The 19,672-nt window shown below is 35.0% G+C and overlaps 2 long non-coding RNA genes across 3 annotated transcripts in view; one reads left to right on the top strand and one right to left on the bottom strand.

Annotated features, from left to right (window-relative positions):
- The window catches only part of LOC140748034 (uncharacterized), a 126,593-nt gene that overhangs the window by 68,798 nt on the left and 38,123 nt on the right, over nucleotides 1–19,672 (top strand). The window lies entirely within an intron of this gene.
- Nucleotides 17,237–19,224, bottom strand: LOC140748230 (uncharacterized). Its single transcript, XR_012102928.1, has 3 exons — nucleotides 18,781–19,224; nucleotides 18,262–18,470; nucleotides 17,237–17,917 (listed from the first exon to the last, which is right to left on the bottom strand). It is a non-coding gene; the product is annotated as an uncharacterized LOC140748230 (long non-coding RNA).

Below are 19,672 nucleotides of genomic sequence, written 5' to 3'. Positions count from 1 at the left end.
GCGCGTTGAATGTTCCCGTGCGTTTTTGAACCTCTGTGGAGAAGATAAGGATATTGTACTGAATCGAATTGTTACTGGAGATGAAACTTGGGTTCACCATTATGAACCTGAGTCTAAACAAGACTCCACGCAGTGGCATAAAAAGGGTACAGCACCTCCTAAAAAGTTTAAGGTGTCACAATCGGCCGGCAAACTCATGGCGACAGTCTTTTGGGATGCAGAAGGAATTTTGTTAATAGATTACAAAGATAAAGGTGTCTCTATAACCGGAGAATATTACGCAACAATCTTGGAGCGGTTAAAAGAAGCCATCAAAGAAAAAAGACGAGGAAAATTATCCAGAGGTGTCCTGCTGTTGCACGACAATGCGCCCGTACACAAGAGCCGTATTGCACTGGCTGCCCTGCATAAGGTGGGCTTTGATATTTTAAATCACCCACCCTATAGTCCAGACCTGGCTCCCAGCGATTATTATCTCTTTCCAAAAATGAACAAAGAGCTTCGTGGAAAGAAATTTTCTACAGACGAAGAAGTAAAGGACGCAATTTCCTCGTATTTTTCCGACAAGGACAAAACATTTTTTTATGAGGGTTTAAATAAGTTAATACAAAGATCTGAAAAATGCATTCGTCTTGCAGGAGAATATGTAGAAAAAGAAAAATAATTTAGACATTTTATTTTCGCTCCTTGTCCCTCATTCCGCGAACTTAAAAACGTACCCTCGTATGTATCGAGATGTATCGACATAGCAGGCGACGTTATTACATACGGGAGTTATTCGCTCCCCATCGGGCGTGCGGGAGTGCCTCGATTAAAGCCGTAAATACTTTGAGATTAATTATCTCGTAAACAGGCACAGTGGCGCCCGCTAGCGACTCAAATCGCTCACCTACGCCGTGAGCGCGATACAAATTCAACTTTTCCAATTAAATTTCGTGAGGCATTAATAATTATTTGGGTACATCAATTTGTTTCGTCGACGAATTGCCGCCTCCTGGAGAAAGCGGCACAGGATGTACGGAACTAAGATTGGTCTTAAGATATGTGTGAAAATTGTGACTTTAAATTATTCTTTGAATCTTATATGATTCCAAGAATTTACTTTACTTTTTTATTTTAATATTTGAATAAGTAGAAGGTTTTTTAATTATAATTTAAGAAATGTTATGTAATGTATTAAACGTATAATACGTTTTGTGTTAAAAGTGCAGATAAAAAAATACTTATTTATATTAGGAAATTACTTGATCATAGAGAATGATCCAGACCTTTCCTAGTTGAGGTGAGAAAACCGAGTCCAAACGGATCTAATGTAATGGATCACAATCAAGAATTTAGAATAACTTAATACATCTAGGAAACCATTAGTAATTGTGGTACATATTACTTTTCGTACGATTCAAGTCAGATTACAACATTGCAATCAGTAATCATAATATCTAAGAGTAGCCTTTCAGAAAGGATTACATACTAAATTGACAAAGAAACACAAAAAAATCATAAAGGAACAATATTCACAAAAGTTAGTATCCAAACTATAAAATATTTACCCCGACAGCAACCTCAGAGTTATTACAACAATTATTTACTATCTGCCTAACGCTGATGGCGTGATAATCAACAATTCATTAATCCCATCCGAGAAATAAATATCGCGAGATAAATCTTGCTAAGCTACGCGACTCCCTCCGAAGGAATGCTAACTTTAGAATTAATTAAATTAAACTTGGAAATGAAATATTAACACTTTAACGTATAAAATTTAATACCGTTAAGTTATAACGTGATTATTCAACTCCTCGACAATTTCCAAAAACATCCAGAAAATTAAATTGGTTGGGCGACGGCAGCGCCGCTTTGAGGCGCTTCCTCTTTGTGAGAGGCGAACGTTCGCCACTTCGCACTGTGAAATTAATTTTCTTCGTCTTTATGTAATTTAATTATAAACATTTCAATATGGCGCCCCGGGAATTTGCGCCGAGGAGAAGTTAAATAGAAACGTTTGATACTTATCTTCTGATACACTTCAGAGATGATTGCGCCATTTCTACAAAATTAAATAATTTCAATTTACAGATATCGCTGCGAAAGTCGTTATTGCAGATTTTAACAATTTAATTTATCAATGTGAAATATTCCACTTAATTATCGTAATTAATTATAGTAGTTTTCCCTATATATTTATCCTTTATGTAACAAGGTAACAAGTGTTATAGGATTTTTGCATGCATGAAAACATTTGCAAATAGATTACGAAATTTACGATTTATAATGTAAAAAATAGACCCTTAATATAAACAACAATAATTACTTCGCAGAATAGATACGACTGCGATTATGAACAATTATCTATAGAGTAGTTTAATCAATTCAATTAAAAACAGATTATTGATAGGTCCAGGACATTAAACATATACCGAAAAATATAAACATGTAAATCAAAGAAGGCATTATGTTTACCCTCTGTCAAACTTGTTTAAGGTGTTTCAAGAATATTAAATAAAATAAATAATAATAAGTTATGACGAGGCTGGAGATTAAAATATTTTTAACTACAGTTCAAAATAAGAAGATTGCTTGTAAGCAACAGTCTATCATAAGAAACGTCTTATTTCCTTAAAATCTCTGCATGAAGCGACACATTCATGTTTTGTGTTATTTAACTATTTAACTTAAGCCATTGTTCTCATCTAAGTAACTTATTACTTACGTCTTATTACAATCTCTTTAAACCTGAATATTTACTTTCCGCAATTCTAAAACACACATTATTTTTTATCACGTGAGTCAAATAACCAATTGGTGTATAAACATTTTGTTTCATTTTTATTGTACACTAGCTTTTGCCCGCGGCTTCGCTCGCGTTACGAAGTAATATTAACGAAGTAATTTTAACTTAGAAGATTTATACAAACTTTCATCCCCTATTTTATCCCCTTGGCGGTAGAATTGATCAGGATCATTTCTTAGCGGATGCCTACATAATAACATCTACCTGAATGCCAAATTTCAGCCTAATCCGTCCAGTGGTTTGGGCTGTGCGTTGATAGATCACTATGACAGTCAGTCAGTCACCTTTGAGTTATATATATTTAGATTTAAAATTAAAAAGCAGTTTTTATTACAATATACTTTAGAAGGAAAAGTTTCAAATGTAATGAGAGTGGCATGATGTGTATGCAGAGCATCTATTCATCCGCCAGTACCTAACTACTTACAACTAATTGCTTAGATCTCATATCAGTTAATATTTAGGCTACACTGAATACGAGTTTTTTATATAATGCACTTAGTGAATTCCATCTGCAAAATTAAAACTATCTATTTGTATGGAGTGTACAGTTAACAGATGCCACTAGCGTTCGTGCAATTTTGCTCTTAAACCGTTCACGCTCCGGTGACGAGAGGCGACATCAAACATACGCGGTGCCTGCAAACCTTTTGCCAGCTTATCTCCCATTCACTATCTGAATCTTCCCAAAAATATCTACAATCCACCCCATTATACCATGTTTATTAAATTTCATTTTATGCTCATACAACAACACTTTTGTCGGCTACTTTTTGTAGTGATTTGGGACATTTTACGGGTGGATTAGCTTGTGACGTCCGCTTTTGTGACGGGCCGGTTCGACGTCTTTTTGTAAGTCCGGTATTATGGTTTGCTATTGCGCGTATTATGTCATAACAGAGAAGCACTCGACGCACTCGCTTGTAAGTTTTTTGTCCTGTATTTTATTCTAAATTGAATTCTGTGTTGACAATGTCACCGATGAAAACATCCTGTCTTTTTGTACGTCCACTTTAATACCTTGAGTTTGAAGCTTTAATCAACATTAAAACTTTATGTTATGTAAGAGGAATTGGCAGGTAGATGTAACGATTTTCTCATATTTATACATATTACCTTTTTATTTCTCTTTACATACGCATGGTATACTTAGGCTATCTATAAAAATGTACATATATAAATGTGAACTGACTAAATCCCCAGATAGAATAATCAATTACAGTGTAGGTTAATCGTAGGGTCTGCTTTAGTGACCAAATCCCATGTTGATATTTCATCAGTCAACTTTAACCCTTAAGCTAACACCTTAGATTAAACAATCCAGCCCTTCACCGATAGCAAAAGCAATAAGACTTACAACTCCGCCCCTACCAAAACAATCCTGTATCTCGGTGTCTTCACTAATGGCGTAAGTTCGACAGTCGAAGTTAGTTCGAGTGTTCTACGGCTGCAATAAAGATAAATCCAGCAATAATATGTTCGGTTGGGCCTTACGTGTAGGATTGCTTGGGCACGAAATTGAATTTGCATGGCGTCTTAAGTCGACACCGATTGAGACGATCGCGCATTCAGCTGTCTCGCTCGGTGGACGATTACCAGTTCGCCAACAGTTAGACAACGATTACGCGGTTGAGCCTGTTGAGCCATCCCGGACCCATCCAGCCTCTGAATATCTAATTACATCGATGTAAGTGGTAACACGATTTGGAGATCATGTACTTTTGTCCTTTCCATTTTAAGGAATACCAAGAAAAAATGTAACTAAAAATGCTTTGGTTTCGCATATGAATTAATCCGTCATTTTTTAATTCAAACTTGTTGCTTTTAAGTGCGTTCACTTTCCTTGTTTTCAGCTCATTCGTCATAATATCATTTTGTTATTATGGCCTCAGATTGGGCAAAATATTATGTTGTCTTATAGAATATCTCATCTTCGTTATAAGTACACTAAAGTAAAACATATTAACAGATTTTCGCTCCTACAATATTAAGTAATTATATAAAAATATCTAATCATGTCTGTGACGCGAGCAGCAATCTTCCTCAGAAGGCGCCTCTAATCCAGCCGCCTGAGGGCCAGTGCCGCATGAAAGGACGTTCCTTATCCCTTGATCCCGTTGTTTACCAGACATTAAACAGATAACAAGTCCACGCTCAGATACCATTCGAGTAGATTAGAGCCCGGTGGCTGCCGTAATCCGAACTTCGATTAATTTCATCCAATACTCATTCCAGGAATGCGGACTTGATTTGCTGATTTTTCCATCATAATTACTGTTTACATTCCATTTACCTAATCAAAACATTGTTGTAAATCAAATTTGAAAGTATAATAAAATATAATTTTATAAACATAACAATACTTCTCTATTAATAAATAATTATCTTCTAACTTTACTACTTCTTACTCAATACCTACTTTAAACGCGACATAACTCTTTCTCGCAAAAACTGATCGAATAAAAACTAATTTTACATAGAAACCGAAATTCCCGCAAATTCAAAATTAACAAAAATTACCAAAAAATCCAGTACGTCCTACCCTAAATCAGATTTATTAAAGTCAGGGTTGTAAAGTGGAAAATTGGAAATACACATTAGGGGTTTTGACAAGTCCTGCTGTGATAGTTTAACCTCAATGTTAATTATGTCATACATCTGTCGTTATTGTCGGGATCGGGGTCCCACGGGCGAGCCAGTGATGCGCGGGAACAAACATACGCGTCGCCGCATGGAATAACATTGCGACTGATACCCTGCCCTCATGCTCCAAGTACCTTGAAAGACCTTGATTGAGCCGGTCTGATGCAAATAGTGTAGATGACAAATTTAATTTGTGATGCCACGGTTGTAAGTGATAGGAGATTTAGTGTGAATTTATAATGAAAACATTTGGATTTTTTTTGCAACTATTGGACATTCAACTCATTTAATTAGTATTCTTATAAGATATACCTATTATAATAGATATAGATTTTAGAGACTACAAAATAAGCTTTCATATGTATGTAGAATTCATAGATATAGTAACCTACTAGCATATACACTTTCATTTCATTTTATGAAAATTTAAACGGCCCTCCACATAAAGCCTTACATTTTTCTGATTGTATCTTATTTCAATCAATTCTAACATATTATTATCTAAACTTATGAGATTTTTTAATTGTATTTTTTGTTATTTTTCGTAGGTATTAGTAAGTATCTTTATCGTAGAGATCATATACGTGTGTAGAGCATCTTTCAACATTACATCATTTTAATATCCATTTTAATCTCATCTCATACGATGCTCTCCAATCCGGATTCCTTACCAGGATGTAACATCCAATAAGACCTATTGGCATTCAGTTTGCATGTCCAGGCCTACCTAATTAGATGTTCCTACGAACCAACAAGACGTATTCCAATATTTGTGTTGGGCGTCTTAAATCACATTTACGTCTGTAACAAGCGGGCAGGTATATTTGTCGACCGATAAAATTTAGTTTGGACTGATCAAATTCAAGTCATGTAGCCTGCGAACAACGGTAACCACGGGATAGTCAACCGCACACAAAATACCTATTCGCCTAAATGCTCTCTGTATTTGCAACCTAAACAGTCTCGTTAAAATAACCCCACATGCAAATATCTCAATTGGCCCTATTGTTGTGCGTTAACCCATATTTTATTATGTAACTTATAAAAATTTAACGTAATTTGGGTGTGTTTATTTTAACCAGTACCTATTTCACTTACATGTTTTACAATACGGATTCAATCAGTTTTAATCATGGGTGGTCTCGTCTTTAGCTTCTTCTTAAAATATCTTACCTTCAATTTTATACCTACTACTACATACCTACTACATTATACTATACCTAATTTATGATGATGTACATATACAAATTTTATAACAATCAGAATAAAAAGTTTTGAGGACGGGAATACTTTAGATTTTAATGTTATTATTTTCTACAGATTTCATATTCTTGCCATTGTCATAATACTCGTAGGTACGATAGAAAGACTTAAAACGTATTAACATTCATATTGTATACATATTACGATGTAATTCGTCCCGTCGTATTTCTATCAGAAGCCTATCAACAAACCGCCTCGTAATTGACGACCTTTCGGAGCCGTCTAATGACATTATTAATATATAACTTGTCGGCCGCAGCCATCTTGATGATAAACTCGAGAGCGAAGTCTCAATCTGTAAACACAAATATAAAGCTAATTAAAAAGTTTCAAACTAAATTATGAGAGGGGTTGCGATGGTCTCCGTACGAAGATTGTAGCGAAGATTTAATCAAAGTGGGTGTTATGGGAAGGAATGTGACGGGCGCCCGTACGCGAGTGTAGCGTGACAAAGTTTCGTGGTACCAAAGCAAATGTTTGCGCGACAGTTGCGCCAACAAACATCGGTCTCACTCAGAGAATTCCAAATTTAAATTATATATTCATAACAGGCGCCGAGGATCTGCTCATTTCGTCAATCTCAAGGGAGATACCGTTAGTAATAGTGCCGGTGCCAGTGCCAGTGAAAGCTCGTCAAGTAGTCATTTTATTACTATTTACCTAATACTAGCATTTAACTTTCATTTGGTTTAAATAAATTAAATATAAAGTTATGGTTCTTAAGTATTCTTTTCACACATGAGTTACATCATAGAACATATCTATCACAAAAGTTTAGTCACTTACTTTCCAAGTAGTTCTCAAGTTGATACGTATGTAAGAAATCTGAATCAGTATTGAAAATAAGAAACAAACATTCACCACGTTTAACGCATGATCGACATAAGTGCTAGTATGCATTATCGTTGTAAAGCGCTGTGTTTAATCACGGAGAGTTCCATAAAAACAAGAAGCGCATGTAGAGTCCCATTGGACTATTAATCCGAGTCGACGTTAGAGCGCGACAAAGGCGAGTCAGCTCATAAAATTTATAGGCGATCGAATGAGATAATATGGTCGACGTTAAGAGCAGCTTAGACAGTTTGGAAATTTAAATGTGAAGTAAGTTTTGCGAGATTGCGCGGTATAAATCAGTGAGAGGCACGGGCGCGGCTCGTCAGCGCGGGACGATAAATCCGCGGCTCCCCTGGGCGCCGACCGTCTTCCAACGCTTTCCTCCACGTATGTTCTACGTAGTGATTTTCAGCTATGATTTATGCACACTTACTTTCAAATAGGTGCGTAGAATACATTTGTGTTTAAATTTTTATTTTGATCAAAATGTTCTTTCAATTGTGAAAACGAATGATGATTATATTTTATAACGTTCTTAGCCAATTTGAGTGCTAAATCTTATTGAATATACCATGTACGTCATATAAAATTGTCAATTGCTTGTAGGTTGTTACTGAATACCAAAATATAAAATTTCACGCCAAATTTAAATGCATACCTAAATATTTCCTCAGTTGAATTGTTCACAGCAAAATTAATTAAATAATAAATTTCCACGTTTCTTACTTATCCCGTCTGTCAGCTGTAGCGTCCAAGGTATTTTCCGCTAACTTCGTCTAATTCTTTTTCACGCTACATTTCAAGAATCTTATTTTTGTAATTACAAAAATGTCTAGTACGCCGACGTTATCCTTAATTGCTGGACATAAAAATTCCATTTAAATTTCCCTTTTAACGATCAGGGAGGAGTGTCTAATTGTTATAATACACTCGTTTGCGTATTTTTATTGTCGGTACAATAATTAGAACATAACGGTACGTCGCGTTTTAAGTAGGACAGTAATTAAACTTTTGTTTGGAGAAAGTTAAACAATATTGCAGGTTTTAAATAGTAGGGGAGAACACGAGAGACGGTTATTTAAGAAATAAAAAGAAAAGCAATTTACTGCTTATCAGTGAAAATAACGACCCTGCAGTACCCTTACCATGAGTTTTTACGTTTTGACAAATATGACTGTTTTGGTATCTGTTTACGTACAATTTCATTGCCCATACAATTTCCAAGTTCTGATATAATCCGCTAGATGCGCTGATTGGAAATTATATGGGCAAATATGTAAATAAATACCAAAACAGTAATATTTGTCAAAACGTAAAAACCCATGGTAAGGGTACAGGTCACTGCAAAAAGTTTACTAACGCGGAGTAATTCGAGCAACTTTCTTAATGACACTTCGTCATTTATCGTTTATCAATCAAATTAAAAAATATTGATATAATTGAAACCGACTACGAAACAGTTATATATTTGGCTGTAGGTATATACTCGTATTTTTAAGTTTATAGACACTAAAGAGATTTTTAAATCTAGAAAACTAAGCTATTGACGATTATAGTATACTTAAGAATGTGTTTCATTTGGCAGTAAGCCAACATAGTAGTTTAGAACAATGTTTTAAGTATAGTACTTACATTCCAAATGTAAGATTAACTCAATACTTTACATGGATCTCTTCTAAGTAAAAATCTTACAATGAATACTAGTTAATAATAATCCCGTTCAATTTGTTATTTGAAGTTGAAATTCATACCACTGAGCTATATCTGTACTTCATATAAATATGAAAAGAAATATATTTATTTTGGTCTACGGTGACACGTACATATTGCCAGTTAAAACATTTTTTCTTAAACTACTACCGGATCGGAACGCGACCTCAACTGAAAAGATCCGGTAAGAAGCTCAGTGCGTTTGTCTTGCTTTTTCATAATAATTATTAGTCTTTCTTCTGTTTTTTTTAATACCATCATTTTTTACATATAATAAATCAAATACGAATAGTACAACGTATATTCTTCCATGATACACGAATGAACTGCGTTATCTATGCCGATTAACATGAATGGACGTCAATCGTTTTAAATCTGCTTTGAACGCTGCATTGAATGCCAAATTGCATATCAATTGGTGCTTTTGATAAACACTTCAGGAATGTGCTATCAGTTTTGACTAAACTATAAAAAATGATAGGTTGCTTTGGAGTATATTTCTGATGAATATCTTAATTGTATAGATTTAATTAACAACCAACCTGATGGTAAAGAGGAATCACATCCATGGATATCTGTTACGAATTAACTACATACAAAATAGAAATTCCACTTGAAATCGATCGCTTCGTTGAAATTCCAGAAAACAAAGATGATTGCCTAAGTTCAATATTTCATTATGCACTTTACTCTAAAAATCTCGACCTAAGAATGTACCTCAGTCAATATCAACCCATAACTGTCTCACTGCTGGACACGGGTCTCCTCTCAGAATGAGAAGGATTAGGCCATAGTCCACCGCACCAGCCAAGTGCGTAGTGGCAGACTTCACATACCTTTGAGTTTTTTTTATATAAATCTCTCAGGTATGCAAAGTCACGATGTTTTCCTTCACCGTTTAAGCAAGTGATAATTAATTTCTAATACCCACATAACTTTGAAAAATCAGAGGTGCGTGCCTGGGATTTGAACCTCGGACTCGCTCGAAAGGCCGAGTTTCTTAACCATTAGGCTATCACTTGTTAATTTATATAAGTAAATGTTAAAAATCCTTTATAACTAAATTAGGTATACCTATATCGTAAAACCCAGCTTTGCTTAGATACTTGAGGTGTGAACCAAAAATAGATTAATCTACAAAGTTACTCTATTATAAGTTGTTAGGAAAGTTAAAGTGAAATTGGTTTAAGTCGACAAATTCCGTGCGCAGTTCGAAGAGTGCTCCAGCTAACTTCGCTGGAGCTCTCCATGACAGCTATCTACACTAGCAGTAAATAATCTATTGAGACACAATCTAAGCGAGTAACATTCTGGAGATGGAGACTTAGGTACTTGGTTTCAAGTATGTTTTTATTTTATTTTGAAACGCTGCTATGTTGTTGTGAAGTGACAGGATGGGTGAGGACTCGCTTATGAGACGTGCCAAGTTAGACATCGGGGATTATTCTGAGGGATTTCGAAAAACGACATAGTCAAACACTAATCTTCAAAATTGGATAAAGGTATCAACTATCAGTTATTTTTAAAAATTACCTGTAAAACGGTATAACTACATTATACCTATACATAATAGAATATATCCGTTTAATTAGAAGAAATTATGAGCAACATAGCATGCTTAAGAATTAACTTCAGCATTATTGTTTGTTTTCCAACATATTACCAACTGCTATTTTCTGTTACGTAGAGCGACATCTATCATCAATGCTTCGTAACTTGACTAGCGCTGCAAAATAGAAATCCGTTATTGATGTGGTATTAGTACTGTAATTGTTTAAGAACCTCCTTTATTACTCGTACGTTCTCATTCTCGTCATGTTTAGAGAAACTTAAACCATTAATTAGCCTTCGAATACCAGAATTTACATATAGAAAAAAAAAAGAAAAAAAAATAGATATATAAAAAATATTACGTACTACCCGTTATCTCATCTTGCCATCCTCTAACATGTGTGCTTTAAAGAACTTCAACTAAAACATTTAGTTACGGAAATCTCGTCGTCAACCGTATTTCAAAGTTTCTCTCGCATCAAGTTGATACTCAAATGCATGGCAAATTTTGCAATCATGATCACCGTTAGGGGAATTTTTACAAAGCTGGGGTGCATCAAGGTCATGACCCCAACCTAACGCGTATAAACAGCTCCAATGATATGTTGATTCAATAATAACTGTAATACTTTGAATTTCTATGAGACACTACGCTGTATTTTTTCATATTTAAATATGAACTTTTAAATAAAATAAATTAAAATTAAAAAAGAATGTCACAGCATACAATAACTTAATGCTACAAGATACTTAGGATTAAGTAAGGAAAAAAATTGTGAAAATAAAAGGTAAAGGAAAATATTACGTATGTTATTTATTTTTATTTTTATCTTAAGTTTCAAACTATTAACTTTTTCTATATTTTTCAATTAAAAAAAGATGATATATATATCTGGATTAAATTTACTTCACAAAAAATAAACAATGGCTTTAAATTTATATTAACAAAACAAAGCTTTTGCAATATTAAATATATACTCCACTCATTCCTCGCCCGAAGCCCAATGTTTTATGAATTGTATAAATTATACCCGCAAAATTCGCGCTCAATCACTTAAACTCAATATAAATTCTGCCGATACGCTTAAAGCGCTGTGTCAACCAATCAATCAGATTATAAATTCCCTGTTGATCCCTTTAATTTAATCAAAAGATCACTTTGGCTGGTCACGGACAAGAAAAAGCGGATGACGCAACGGCAATACGGTAATATAAAATTTTCATTGAACATGGGTGGCGGGGGGCGGCTTGGGCGGTCTCCGTAATATCCAAGTCGAGCCGAGTAACCAATAAATTACAATTTGACACAAACAAAACCCCACTCTAGCACACGTTGTATCGAATTATTTATTACGTTTACCGTTCGTAGGTATACCTCGCGAAACAAGGGGCAAAATGGATGGCACATAATGATGGGCCATCATATATTTATCATTGAAGGAAAATCACAAACAATGCAATTACGATCAATTTCTCCAAGCAAGCTTTAATGGGAGTTCTTGGTAAATAAAATATTTACCTTCGTTCACTTACTACCTTTACCACAAGTTTTTATGTTAGTGCAAAACCATACCAATAAAATTCAGTCTTATTTTTAATCTGTATTAACTTTCTTTCGAGCTTTAGCTCAACTGGAAAAATATATTTAATTAAATCCGTTGACGGACTGCATACTTTAAATTTCATTTTATAGTTTTTATTGCAACTATTAATTGCGGACAAATAAGGTAAATTCAGATTTCGGATGTACCTATGAAATATTTCGAAGAGTTTTGCTCGAAAAAACTGCGCTCTCCGTTAATCTTGCCAGAGCCACTACTTTGGTCACACAGATTCAAGCAAGATTTGATTAGAAACTTATTGGTATTTACGACTGCGGGATGAGACAAGCTGAAGGAATAAGATTAATACTAATTACATTACAGATACGAGTATTTAGTTGACCCCAATCGAGTGTAGCTGCCCCCGAGGCCCACACCCCGTGGGATGTAATAAAATTTGCATACTTTTAATCAAGGGCCGTGTCGCGGAGAAGTTTGCCAATAACGGGACGTCGTGATCGATCTGATACCCCGACTTGTCGGCGCATTACAATGCTGTTTGTTGTGCAAATGCCCCGCTGCCTTGTAATGGCTAATCATAAAAACATATTGCTGTGCACGATCGCTTGCACGATGCAAGCAATGGTCTGTGTTGATTTTGTAAGTAATAGCGTGTCTATGGACTTATGAAGGGTACATGTTGTTAATACACAATCAATTTTATAGATTTGTATTTTTTTGTTAGTCAATAGGTGGTTACGAGACGTTTATTTATATAATTAGTTTATGAAATTCCAGATCTCTTGCAATGATACTTATTATACGGAAATTAAAAAGAAAATACCTAAGTCAAAAGCTTTTTATCAACATACAATTATGTACATTCTTACACTAAAATGATTATATTCATAATGTCATAATTGTCTTTCTTAGAAGATTCAGCAAGTATATGTAAAATGTATTTCAATAAGGGTAGCTACTAATCTGATTTGTGTTCAATATTGCAGACGGTGTCCCGTAGCGTAATTCGCAATAAATTAGGTGGGTTCTACTATAAAACGACAAAACGGCAAGAGAACATCACGGCCGCCGCCCGCCTGTCCATCTCCGCTCCGCATTAATCGTGTTTAGTTAGCGGATATTGGCGGCGGAAATTCAAATGCAATCAAATGAAAATAGAATTCGTAAAAAAGCAAAGAAAACAAACCGACAGGCGTCAGTCTAGCGGGAGCGAACGCTTCCCGCGCCCCGCCCTCGCCCGCCGCACGCTGACCGTACTTACACGATTTTAAATTGTACATATCTGAAATTCCGATCTGTCGCGCACCCACCCTGCGCTATGAAATGAAACAAAATAAAACTAGAACGACACGGTGCGCCCGGAAAAAATCAAAATCGAAATTAAAAATAAAAGGTTTTTCCGACGCGAGCGAGGCGAGGGAGGCGAATGCAATGTTTGCGGCCGTCATTCGATGCAGTCCGCAATAAAAACATGCGCTCGACGTCTACATATAAATATGTGCGGTGGGATTGATTGGAATTGAATACGTGTGGGTGGGGGTGGGTCGGTGCAGGAATCGAAGGTGAGCGCCGCTAAGACTGTAATCGGTTTTGCCCGGGGCCGGCGAGCACCGCACCGCTCACAATTAAACTTTGTTTGTACATGTGTCGCTGGAGATTAGCCACAATGCTCTTTTTAAGTGGACCGGCTACAGTCCCGCATGCAATTTAAGAATCTAGAACACAATTTCAACTATTATGTGCTCAACCTTAGTACGGTCGGTGGACTGCGACACGGAATGTATCCAACAATAAATTAGGATAATACGAGTTGGAATGAATTGTAAACTGTGATCGTCTGAAATACTAACAAGAAGCGGAGTAATGTAAAACTTAGCCCCTACACTTATACGGGTAATATAAAATGACTAATAACGATCCTTCACTCCGCAAATCTGTACAGATAGCAGCAGCAAATGTTGGAAAGATGTAAATGCGAGGCGAGCGCTCGAGCGCCGGCGACGTCCTATAAATCATGGGAGGGGCGCTGATTGCCTTCAATTATGGCATTAGCTTTCATGCCTAATTTTATATAACTGTTACTTCCCCTAGCAATTTGAGTATCTTGACCACAATGGTAGGAACGTTTTAAACTTACTGTAATTTTGTTCCACTAATGGTTTCTAATTGCACTTGTATCTGTATCGTAAGTCAGCAAAAAATAATCTTGTCACTGTTGTAAAGGGCCTCGTCTATAGATCGCTTCTAAAATAGTCTTAAGATCAACGTTTCACAAGACCGACATGGCCAATTCACTGCCACGTTAACTGCTAATCCAAAGGGCTATGCTATTATCTCTTGTGGTCTGGCAAAAAAAATTGTTATAACTAAGTTCGCAACAAATATTTGTCATATAGCGTTTCATAGCTCAAAAACTCCATAACTCGAAATACAACATACTGACAGAAAAGGAATAATCATAAATCTTTATATTTTTTCAACACTTCCACATTTTTTACGTTTCCTATAATGTCGGAAAATATCGTATTATGGTATTCAGACCTCACAATAATCACTCCAATATAATATCGATCTAATAGCAACATAACAGAACTACTAGTGATAAGTACGAACTAACAATCAATCAATCAATCACTCGAGACATAATAGCTACAACCGTGAAATCTTCGGGGCAAAGGGACAAAGATAATTCCCGTTTAACTTCCGTTTCCAACTTATCGAATAATTTAACTGAACATTTATTTTTGCGCGCTCATCAATCAAGCGAGCGGGCTCCGATAAGCCGCGCTCGACGCCGAGAAATGACTAGGCATTACACAAATCCCCTCGGATGATGAAAAGTGAAGTCTAACAGATAAGAACCGACAAAAAGTTACGATGAGAAATGAATCGCGATTTATATCCGCTGGCAGCGCGGCGCTCGAAGGCGGGCGGCGTAGCACTCGCTACGGTAAGCGCTCCCACCTCGTCTAATCATTTTACATCTACGACATTCAGATGAAAATAATTTGCGATACATTTCATTTTCCACTAATTATAATATGTATAATTTTAATTTTTTTTTGATTCATGAATTTGCTTATAAAATATAAGTGTCTTATAATTTATACTATCCTCTCTCAAATTCAAATTTTCAAATAATTAAATTTCTCTTATGTTTTTAATATAAATAACAATGAAAACAAAAACCAACAAAAAGCTGAAGTTTAATCGAAAGTTTTCTCGGGACGGCCATTATTAAGATAAACAGTACAATACATAAGCCTATCTCGACATTTATTTTATCACGGGTTCACATCACGCGCCGCTATTCCCTGTTATGATACGGCCCGTACCTGAGTGGAGCTGAAAGAAAAGCTATAAACCTGTTCGAAGCGTTTCTTCCGGCGCGCCGGAGCGTCGCGTACGCGCGCCGACTGCCAAGCAGCTCCGCGCCCCCCGGCCCCCTCCTACCACACCCGCGATCCCCCACATCTGCCGACCATATTTTCCACTTTATGTGTGACAGTTGAGGTAATATCGAGACTCTCGCCGTTCCCTGATTGGACGAAAAATACACATTAAAGGAACCTACCGGTTGCGAGCGAGCGATTCCAAACTGTATTCCCGTGGAAAATGTCGGAAAATATTGTATTATGGGGGTGGAAAATTGCCACCCTCCCGCCCGCTCGCTCGACTCCGACAAAAACTGTCGAGTATTTGTTTTTGATGAAAACGATTTATTATTCTACGTGGGTTGGAGGCAATAAAGATAAGCCGGCGAGGTGGCGGAGCCTTATTACGGCTAACCCTCGCCTTTGTTTCCTTATAAAGAATAATAAATGAGGCCGCCACGCTTATTTACCAACTTTCTTAATTATTTATTTATGGGGAAACATCATTAATATTTGTAGCTACATGGCCTGAATTATGTTGCCTGTACATCTAATACCTTTAAACGAGCAATTCTTGTATATATATATATATCAACGAACTCGGAAACGGCTCCAACGATTTTCTTGAAATTTTTTATCTAGGGGGTTTCGGGGGCGATAAATCAATCTAGCTAGGTTTTATTTTCAGGAAATGTCGTTTCAACCGTGTTTTCATGGAATAAAATCCTCCTACAATATCATTAGAGTACGAAGCTAAATTTCGCCATTATTTACGAAGTTAGAATAGCCCGGTGGAGAAATCGGATGCCTTAAAACGCAGGAAACCTGGGTTCAAATCTCGGTCAGATTGTTTTTTTCTTTTTTTTCTCTTTTTTTCGTGTTTCTTATTTTTGTGAGAAAAACTGTTCTTGGGAAACAAAAATGAAACATTTTTTTTTTTATTGACTTAGCTTAAAAAAGGTAGTCTTTCAATTACATTACAACATTATTTGGCTCTTCCTGCCATCTATTGGCGAGTAATAAGTACTATTTTTTTCTATTATGAAGTAACTGTCATGTAGTTGTCATGCAACACTATCAAAGAGTATAGTAACCTAGGTAAGAAAAGAGAGGCATCTTACGTGATAAAATTGACACGCTTGCGCACAACCGCCGCCAAGTGAATTGGTGTGAATTGTTGCTAAAGGTACATACGTATAAATAGTACGTATCTATATGATTCATATAAAATGCATAGTACCTATAATATCTCATATTTCATAAAGATGATTTTTTTTATACTGTGTGGAGACAAAATTAAGAGTTATAAAGACGCTTATATTTATATACTATTTACTATATAAACAGTATTTTATAATAATAAATAAATACAAACGTCCATATAACTCAATTATGTCTCCACACATTATAATAAAATTAATCATGAAATAAGAGATATTATACGTATGATGCATTTGTACATATATTGAAGCGCCAGAATTGAAGGTGATATGAATAAAAAAAATAGATTAAATAAATATTTATTATATATTATGAAAACGCTCAGAAGGAATTCCAGAAATACAATATATTCTTCCATAATCAACATTTTTACAATTATACATCTTTATATGAACAAATTTATCACACTTCCATTATAAAAGAAGACGTTGCAAAAATCAATCGACAGTAATTCATAACTCAAAGCAAGAGTGATCATTCCAAAAACATAAAAATAGAAAAAGTATTTAATAAGTGTCACAAATTATTAATTATCAGCAATTAAGTCTGTCTGTAACAATATTAACAACTTAGTATATATGCAATACTAACAAACTATTTCAATATGCGAAATATTTAATTTTCACATTTTTATAATATTTTTATAAATATCTTCTATGCTTAATAAAATATTCTTGTGCATGTTGCTTAAGATGGTCATCATTTTCTGTATAAATATACAGAAACCAGATAATTTTACCAGATAAAATACGATTTATTTGTCTGCACCAGCACCATAAATAAAAATGTTATTTGATACATCAATAAATACTATCCTGAACTCATTTGTGTGGATATTACAATTAAACATTTTAGGTTTTCCATTTGTGATTTTTGTTTTCCTTTTGTCATTTTTCTTCTTAAATTTCTCTTTTCTTCCTGCATGGTTCTGTATTTTCCAATCATAAAAGCTGGCCCCTTTTTCTGATCTGCAAAATAAATGTGGCTTTATTAAATATTTATATAAGTAAAAGCAAAGATGTTAAAACTTATATTTAGATTTTTTGTAAGTTTTTGCTACAAAATGAATCAATATTAACCTGTAATTAACGCTTTGGATGTTGAAGATTGGGCATCATTGTCTGATTTCAGGTTAGCTTTGAAAATGTTAATTAATGTTTTACAATTTTTTTTTATATTTGGGCCTAACAATAAAGCAGATGTGGTACCAATCAAATAGTTTTACTTTCTATTTATATAGCTTCTTACTACCCATGCAGAATATAGACAGTCTGTTTACAATTTGTTATACATAAAAGAAATATAGACCTACCATTTAAATGAAGTGAAGCTACTGCCAAATTTTTTAAGCAATGATTGTTAGGAACTTTGTCTTCTGGTATTAAGTGGTAATCACACACTCCCTTATTTTAATAAATCTTCTCATATTCATGTTCTGGTATTTTGTTATCCAAAATGGAAAGCCAAGATGCAAACAACTCCACTTTTTACTAGGATGAGGATAGCGATCCAGATAAGCTCCTGAAAAAGTACAACACAAGTAAGAATTTAAAACTAACTTAGTAACTTATAATTCAGTTATAACTTCAATACTATATAAATTACGTAATGATTTCAATACTTGACGGAATATATTAAACTCTCAACACTTAGTTGACAGCAAATTGATAATGAATAACTGCCAAAAGTTGTATATTGGCACACTTAAAACAAGAAACTACAAAGGACTTCTTCCTCGTAAGATAATTACATAAAAATGAATCGATGTTGGTTTATGCCACATCGAAAGTTGCATTATGAATGATAAATAAAATATGTTTCTGTAACTTACCAAACTCCGCGCATCCGAAAACGCAATAAACTTTTCTTTTGGAGAACATTTTCAAGAGTTAAATCAACGATAAAACATAACTGGGATTTTGGAAAAAGTTGAACTCAACTGTCAACAGGAAAATTTTCCATTGTAGAACCACAGAATACCTATACTTAGAACGTTCCATTGCACACTTTCATCATAAATCAAAACATGGATATATTATTATAAATAAATATATTAATAAATTAAGAAATATTATTACATAATAATTATATTTTTATTAAATTTATATATTATTTTTATTAAATACATGTTTAGGGGAATTTTCAAATAATTGAGCCAATTTTAGGGGGTTTTGACTTAAGTTTAGGGATAAATATTTTTGAGAGTTGGTAACACTGGTTGATGCCCCCAATTCTACAGATGAAGTTTTCCGGAAACGAATCTGAAGTTTTTTTCTAAGTGTACGGTGTACCTCCCTGGTGACGACTATAAGCTTTTATGTATGCGTTTGGTGACTTTTTATTTCAAATAATCGGTATTTTTGTTTTATGATTACAACACCGAGCAAAGCTCGGTCATCCAGGTACTGGTATAATAAATGTCACGAAGAAGAGTTATCGTGGATAATAAACAACGAGATCAACAGAGCATAGATCGGGCCATACATTAGCAAGTCTTGTGATATATCCCAGTTTGTGATATGCCAGATAGCAGGCAATGGCCATAACAGTAATACCATAATCTCAAAGCATAAACCCGTGCCGCCACAGATAGCACCGAAACAGTAGCCGCCTCCGCTATGGGATGATTTATGACGAATTTATGGGAGCATCGTAAATCGTATCGCTTGATTAATTCAGTAGGTATTAATTTTGTTGGAAACTTATATTTTATTGCTTTATTT

Source organism: Epargyreus clarus, unplaced genomic scaffold (assembly GCF_041222505.1).
Source record: "Epargyreus clarus isolate Ecla_fem2 unplaced genomic scaffold, WU_Ecla_fem_2.2 ptg000015l, whole genome shotgun sequence".
NCBI classification, from domain to species: domain Eukaryota; kingdom Metazoa; phylum Arthropoda; class Insecta; order Lepidoptera; family Hesperiidae; genus Epargyreus; species Epargyreus clarus.
This window is presented reverse-complemented; position numbering and strand designations above follow the sequence as displayed.